Source organism: Limulus polyphemus, unplaced genomic scaffold (assembly GCF_000517525.1).
Source record: "Limulus polyphemus unplaced genomic scaffold, Limulus_polyphemus-2.1.2 Scaffold397, whole genome shotgun sequence".
Taxonomy (NCBI): Eukaryota; Metazoa; Arthropoda; class Merostomata; order Xiphosura; family Limulidae; genus Limulus; species Limulus polyphemus.
The window spans coordinates 388355-396525 of record NW_013666007.1 but is presented as its reverse complement, the minus strand read 5'-3'; the positions used below and the strand labels follow the sequence as shown (position 1 = coordinate 396525).

General features: G+C 31.4%; 1 protein-coding gene across 7 annotated transcripts in view; it reads left to right on the top strand.

Moving 5' to 3' along the window:
- LOC106457958 (diacylglycerol kinase eta-like) overlaps positions 1-8171 on the top strand; it is a 148835-nt gene that overhangs the window by 66219 nt on the left and 74445 nt on the right. For 2 of the 7 annotated variants that reach the window (XM_022384056.1, XM_022384060.1), the window contains exon 1: positions 2567-2573. The exons of the other annotated variants lie outside the window; for them this stretch is intronic. The gene's annotated coding sequence lies outside the window, so the exon portion shown is untranslated. Of the gene's footprint in view, positions 1-2566; positions 2574-8171 lie in introns of those variants that run through there. 7 annotated transcript variants of the gene reach the window in all.

The following is an 8171-nucleotide window of genomic DNA, read 5'->3' as shown; positions in this document are numbered from 1 at the left end:
TATATATATATATATATATATATATATGTGTGTGTGTGTGTGTATATATTTTAGAATTAAACAGTTTTAGCACACACAAATACACATTTGTTCTCCATGTCAAGCTGTCTTGACCTGTTCGTTAGATGTTTCTTCAACTAGAGAAACATAATAGAACTTGGAGCTGTTCCAGTGACAAATATAACTTGTTTCGAGGGGATGTTCATGAAATGGGCCAGGTCGGTGAGCCCACTTCAGATATATACACAACAACGAAGACATGAAATCAGTTTAAAGTGTCATTTTTTTTCACGAGGCAACGATATCTTATATTTTCTTTGATTATTAACATGTCTTTAACGTTATAAACTTTACAGCTTTAAAAATGGTGACGATTTTGTACTGTCTTCTTCTTTTTCTTAAATTTTATACAATGTGTTATAGCTGTCGGTTTTTAAATTTATACAATATGTTATAGCTGTCGGTTTTAAATTTATACAATATGTTATAGCTGTCGGTTTTAAATTTTATACAATATGTTATAGCTGTCGGTTTTTAAATTTTATACAATATGTTATAGCTGTCGGTTTTTAAATTTTATACAATATGTTATAGCTGTCGGTTTTTAAATTTTATACAATATGTTATAGCTGTCGGTTTTTGTAAACTTTATACAGTATGTTATAGCTGTCGGTTTTAAATTTATACAATATGTTATAGCTGTCGGTTTTAACCTTTATACAATATGTTATAGCTGTCGGTTTTTGAACTTTATACAGTATGTTATAGCTTTCGGTTTTAACCTTTATACAATATGTTATAGCTGTCGGTTTTAATCTTTATACAATATGTTATAGCTGTCGGTTTTTAAATTTTATACAATGTGTTATAGCTGTCGGTTTTTAAATTTTATACAGTATGTTATAGCTGTCGGTTTTTAAACTTTATACATATGTCATAGCTGTCAGTTTTTAAATTTTATGCACTATGTCATAGCTGTCGGTTTTTAAATTTCATACAATATGTTATAGCTGTCGGTTTTTAAATTTTATGCACTATGTTATATCGGTTTTCGTTACAGTTGTTATTTGTTAAACTTTATGTACTATATTTTATCAGACTGCGTTACAGTTGTTATTTGTTAAACTTTATGTACTATATTTTATCAGACTGCGTTACAGTTGTTATTTGTTAAACTTTATGTACTATATTTTATCAGACTGCGTTAGAGTTGTCATTTTCTAAACTGTCAACTATGTTTTATCGGATTGCGTTAGAGTTGCCCGTTTCAAACTTTATACACTATATCGGATTACGTTAGAGTGTCTTTTTTTCAATCAGATTGTTTAAAGTTGTCTTTTTTTTTCAACTTGATACACTACATTTGTTTTTTTCGCATTGGGCTAAAGTTGTCCTTTTTAAATTTTTTACTGGTTATCTTATCTGAACGAGTTAAATTTATTTTGCGAATAACAGGCTTATTTGAAGTATAAATAATCTAGTGGGCCAGGCCAGTGAAAGGGCACCATCCATATTACGTTCAATTAGTATTATCCCTGTCCTAAAACTAGGGAAGACAGGAATATCTCGGCTATTGACGATAATGGCATTAGACTACCAGATTAACAATGATTAAGAAAAGCCACATCATGATAAAACCTATTTCTTGGTAAAAATATGTTGGCCCAATAACACTATTTTTATGCTGTACTGGTTAGCCAAATGGCCCACTTGGGTGTATGTTTAAAAAAATACAGACTTGGAGTTTAATTAGTTAAAGCAAAAAAAAAAATTGTAAAGAACTAAATATACGATCCTTGTATCTTAATCTTTAAAATAGCAACAGCGAATTTATTCACAGTTCACATTTTTGTGTGTTGAAATTAACCATTAACTCTCAGTGCAATTATTTACTAAATGACAACTTTAATTCTAATCTGTTTAAGCTTTAATGGCGCTGGTTCAACTTGAACTAAAAACCATTATATATATATGTTAATACATTTTCAGTTTAAAATATAAGCTTATGCAGGTTATCTAACATAAGAATGGCATAAGTTTTCACATAAAACAAAATACAGTAATATATATATTAATGAATGCAAAAAAAAATCAATATACTTTGGAGTGTGGTGCATTTGGAGTTGGTATAACTCATCTCATTATATGAGGAGTGTTAAAGTTAATCTGCTATTTACTCAGTGAAGACACTTATAAATACATATCTGTGCGTGTGCGTAACGTAGATAAATAGTCATCAAGTAACATTTCGTGTAATTTGAATACGAAATGTTGTTAAGCGTTCCTGTGTCTTTTGTTTAAACAAGTTAATCATATTAAGAGATAAACACGCAGTTTTTGTAGCATTGTACATATTACGAAAAAATTTACGTGGAACGATTGCGTATCAGTAGTAGGAGATTTTTTTATATATGTGTAAGTTAGCCCGTTTTCATCGATTGTAAAAGAGCTGTGACAAAGAATGACAACTCCCAGATAGCTCTGCAACACCCCTTCGTGGTTTGTATTTGTGCCAGAAAGTGGAGCTGCCCAGCGAAACAGCAATTCCAGGCAGTAGCTAGGAATCTAGACACGTAAACGTAGTTTTTCTTCATTTATTCTCCTAACTGTGAGCGAATATTCTTCTTTATAAAGCCAAATGTATGGCAGTTCGTGTTTTTTTTCCTTTCTTTTTGAGGTATAATTTAGTTGCTTTTGTTTCCTTTATGTCTACAAAAGTCACTGAGATACACACCTAGATGTAATTACATGCTGAGATTTACTTCTCTTATTTGATATATAGTTGTAAAACTTTGATATGAATACAAACTCTTTTAAAATGCGACATCTACGTAAATCCGAGATGTATACTTCAGCATGAATATTACATTTGTTAAAAGGTTTATGAAAACTTGCACAATTAAATGAAGAAGTTAATGCACGGTTTATTTAAATGATTAATATTTATAGCAGGAAGCCATTATTTAATCTTTAAATGGGAATCTTATATTGGGAAGACTAGTATTTTAAAATGGTAATTCTTTAATGTATTTGGTGATTGGTTTTAGTAAATACACAACGTTATAAAATTAACATGTATACAAATGGTCTACTTCCTTAAGTGTTTTAAAACAGCCATACAGCTGCTAAGTTGCATTCCATTGTTGACAGGAGTATAGCCTATTTCACTGTAATACGCGCGTAAATTCTTGAACACGTCAAAACTAGAGCAGGAAATTGAGTATATCTTTGTGTAAAAAAGAAATAGTGATGGCAAGAGCCCCGTGAATTTACGTTCTGTTGCCAACATCTTGAGAAAAGGTCTTTGACCTGATGGTTTCCTTAATATCGGTATTCTACTTCTCTCAATCGGTGCTGACAAGTAGAAACGATTATGTCTCGCCCAGTTTATGTTTTGATACTTTATAAGAATTAAGTATCCATTAAATACAACTAAAACTTTTATACGACCTCGAATGTTTTTAAACACAGCGTGTGGTGCAGGTGAGCACGTGGAGCAGCAGCCCTTGAAAAGTTCCTGATGTGTTGAAGCAAGTAATTGAATTAACGAGAGTACTAAAAAGTCGACTGTTTTAGTTACCCGAAGCTAGAAAACTGCCGGGAGTCTTTCTGGAGAATTTGTATTGCTAGAAATATCTGTAAATCACGTTTAATGTTTAGCTTGTAATATTTATTAGATGTAAAAGAATGAGAATATTTAATACAACAGTAATTTGAAATTTTCAGACATGGAATATAGAACTTTTCTTCATAAAAAGATATTAATCTTTCTAGTAGATAACAAAATACATTTAATTTTGTTTATTTGGTTTTTCTCATTAGTGATTATTTGTTAGCTATCCATAACAAAAAATATAACCCTTCTTCAATTATGGGAAACACTAACAGTGCTGATCAAATATTACATTTCAATGATAATATACCATCGGTAATTACGAATGTACTCAACTTATGATGTAATACACTCTAATCATTATAGGATTTTGTTTTCTGGTATATTAATTTATAACGTTAAGGATTTTCATTAGCTTATATTAACTTTCATAAATTATTTTAATTCTGGTCTGTTAAGCCAGCATACTTGTGAGTAGAAGTTTTTAATATTGCGATATAAGAGTGTAATCGACTTCCAAACATGGGAAACCGCTAACTGTTGTGAACATACAATTTAGATAGTTTTTAATATTGCGATATGAGAGTGTAATCGACTTCCAAACATGGGAAACCGCTAACTGTTGTGAACATACAATTTAGACAGTTTTTAATATTGCGATTTAAGAGTGTAATCGACTTTCAAACATGGGAAACCGCTAGCTGTTGTGAACATACAATTTAGATAGTTTTAAATATTGCGATATAAGAATGTAATCGACTTCCAAACATGGGAAACCGCTAACTGTTGTGAACATATAATTTAGATAGTTTTAACATTGCGATATAAGAGTGTAATCGATTTTCAAACATGGGAAACCGCTAACTGTTGTGAACATACAATTTAGATAGTTTTTAATATTGCGATATGAGAATGTAATCGACTTCCAAACATGGGAAACCGCTAACTGTTGTGAACATACAATTTAGATAGTTTTTAAAAGAAAGAAAACGTAAACAGAATATACTCAATTACCAAACAAAATATATTTTAGAAGTCTTTGATTTATATTTATTATTGGAGTTATAGACCGAAAGAATATTCGTCTACACGTTGACTGGAAGAATCTTTCCAGGGCTTAGTGCTGATTTTACTGATTATTCATAAAAGTTTTAGTTGATTAAGAAATAAATGTAGCTGCATTCAGCTATCTTGTCTTTTTAACATTTAGAATGAATTACACCGTTGTACGTGCTCATTAAAACAATATATTAAAGTTCTTTTTGTTTGTTATGACATTTTCATTTTTGGACAAGATGTATGAAACGAGCATTAACATTTTACGAGTTGAGCAGATGGCAGTTTGAATGATAAATATTACGAAAGTAATTAAAGTGCCTAATAAATATTTTACGAGTTGAGCAGATGGCAGTTTGAATGATAAATATACGAAAGTAATTAAAGTGCCTAATAAATATTTTACGAGTTGAGCAGATGGCAGTTTGAATGATAAATACACGAAAGTAATTAAAGTGCCTAATGAATATTCATACAACAAGTCAAATAGGGTAATGTTTGACAAGTCTGTTGTAGTGCGTTAGCATGTTATTCAGAAATTAAATTCGTGATAAATAGTCTTATTTATCCGTATTGCGTACAAAAAAACTAATTGATACATCAAACTCAAAACCCAGTTGTTTCTGTTGCATATTATGTGCGATGATAACAACACTGGTATGCAACTAATCAATTCAAAATGTACTAATTAAGTTGTTGAGACACTAATTATGGCTGCGTCTGTCTACGGCTTATGTAGAAATAGGCTTTCCTGCTTAACAAGGAAACTTCTTAGTAGCCGCTCGGTAAGGTCCAACCGTCAACTGGTGAACCACTGTGTATGAAGCAAGCATTTGTTATTATTCAGAAAAACTTGAGACCTCTAAGAAAGAGAATTTGACAGAAAAAGTTGACTTACAACATATATATATATATATATATATTAAAATATAGGGGTACGGGTTTCTGGTCACTCCTGCTCTCTCCGTCTTTCTCTTCAGTTTTATAGTCACTTCCGACGTAGGTGTAGTAGTCATGCTAACGAGTTAACCATTCATTATGTTTAAAATTCCCACCAAATCTGTTAATTTCACAGAGTTTATACTTAAAGAAAAGATCAGAATTACCATTATAGCTTTAGACATGAGATTCTTCAAAGAACTTATATATAATAATAATAACACAAACTGCACACTCTTTGATTTTTACACTTTTAAAATCTCAGTCTTATTGTGGAATTTTATATAAATAAATTATCAACTGTATATATCTTTGTGTAATGTGACCTCCAACTTGAGAAATATCTGTGTTGAACACTAAACTTTCGGAATTTAGAATATCGAAAATCGCCAAGAAAATAAACAAGATCATCACTAGCTGCACTCAAACTGAAACGCTTGTGTAAAGGAAAAGACAAGGCATAATGTGTTGGTTACATTATGAACAGTATATCCCTGAGTGTATTAGCAATTTCTTGTTTTGCTTTTCAATAAATGGAGGTTTCGACCAATTTTTTTTCCTTGGAAAACAAAAGCATGTTTAAACTTAATAATAATTAGTTGAGTTATTATTTTATTTCTAAATTACCATTCGTTTAAATAGAGGTTTCAACCAACTTTTTTTCTTGGAAATCAGAAACATATTAAAACTTAACGATGCGTTGAGTTATTATTTCTAAATTACCATTCGTTTCCAACAGTGCCACTTTAGTGCGATCTCTACATTTTTCATTGTGTAATAAATTTACTATTTTAGTTACACGAATCAGTTCTAACTGATGTAATTGTCAGTTGTGTTTACGTAATAGAAAGTAGTGGTTGTAGGCAGCATACTTCATATGTTAAGAATTTGTGTCTGAAAATGTATATGGAGGGCTGAGTACATTATATTCTAATAACTTTCAATATGAAAATCAGTAAGTCACGTTAAAACCACATATGGTATATATTCGTGGTGGAACGGAATGTATCAGAACCACACTTTGAAATTATGTAGCATTTCGTAGGTAATGTGATGCTACCAAAAACTGTTCACCTTTTCGAAGGGTATATAACATTCCTTTCCGACGCAAAATACTTATATTGGCTTTGTACGGAAATGAGACTGACATGGTGTAGATTTACCAGGATATGAGTTCGAGTCATACCTGACGCTTAATCGTCACATACCTCAAACAGCTGGATAATGAAACGGGCATTAATGATATTACATACGAAGACATACCAATCAAGTCGCCAGATTCACCACCCATGGATTTCTGTGCGATCAGACTGTTGAAATGGGTGCTGGAAAACTGTTGCCTTCATACACTATATAGATTATGAGAGGTAACAGGGAAGATCAGTGTGCTTTAGACATTACAGCCTTACAACGGAGTCTTTTGTAATAGAAACTACGCTGCAGATTAATGTAAAGATGTAAGATCGTCAGTTAGAGCATGACCGGACGGAGCGACAAGGCCTGTATCGACATAGTGAGGCTCTAAAAGTATTTTAGTATAACGTACACAGCCCTCTGTATATGGAAATGTAAACTGACATAATCGAGTAATGTTGAAAACGAGTATATAACTATGAATTCAGTGTGTTTTGTTTGTTATTAAGCACAAAGCTACACAATGGATTATCTGTGGCATGTCCACCACGAGTATCGAAACCCGATTTTTAGCGTTATAAGCTTTCGCCGACAGACTTCCCTCTGAGCCACCGAAAGGGGGAGGAAAATTGAATAACAACCTTAGCTCCTTTCAACAATCTTTACATTTTAAATAAATTATTAAGATTTTTTATTCTTTTACCTTTAGTAGTTCCAACCACGTGTTAGTAATAGATAGCGTAACTTTATTATGTTACCCAACGTTTTGTATTCCATTAAAATCATTTAAACATATATTGTGGTAGTCTTTTATCTTTATTTTCTTAATACTTTTTCAGTCTGTATATACACAATTTGTGTACCATTTTTAATTTGAAGAAATTTAACTCCGTTTCCTACTGGTATATATATATATGTTATTACTGATACAGTTTCAAAATCTCCTAAGTCTTTCACTTTTATACTTACAAACACCGTTACAACATTAAGCTTAACTAGCAGAAATACACTCTCTCCTGGCAAGTGTAACTGATAGTTCCTGCGGAAGACTATCGGGCCTGTGACCTTTTCTGGAATTGTCTGACAGTTCTACAGCAGTGTACTCATACTTGACATTCAATAACGTTCACCATCCATGAGAAAAGGGGTTATATTAAAATTTTAGTTTAAAAATGAGCTATCATCACAGCATTACATCGCAGAGTAGATTTTATTGAAGTATTTTTTTTTGTAATTATCAAAGAAAGTGCCTTTTCTGTTGCAACACTCATGAGATTTTCATTAAAGAAAAAAATATTTGTTTTTGATTGCTATAAATCTGAAAGTTACTCCTTTTTGTTTGTAATTTTGATTGGTTAAATCTGAAACGTATTCCTTTTTATTTGTAATTTTTTATTGGTTAAATCTGAAACATAATTTTTGTGGAGTT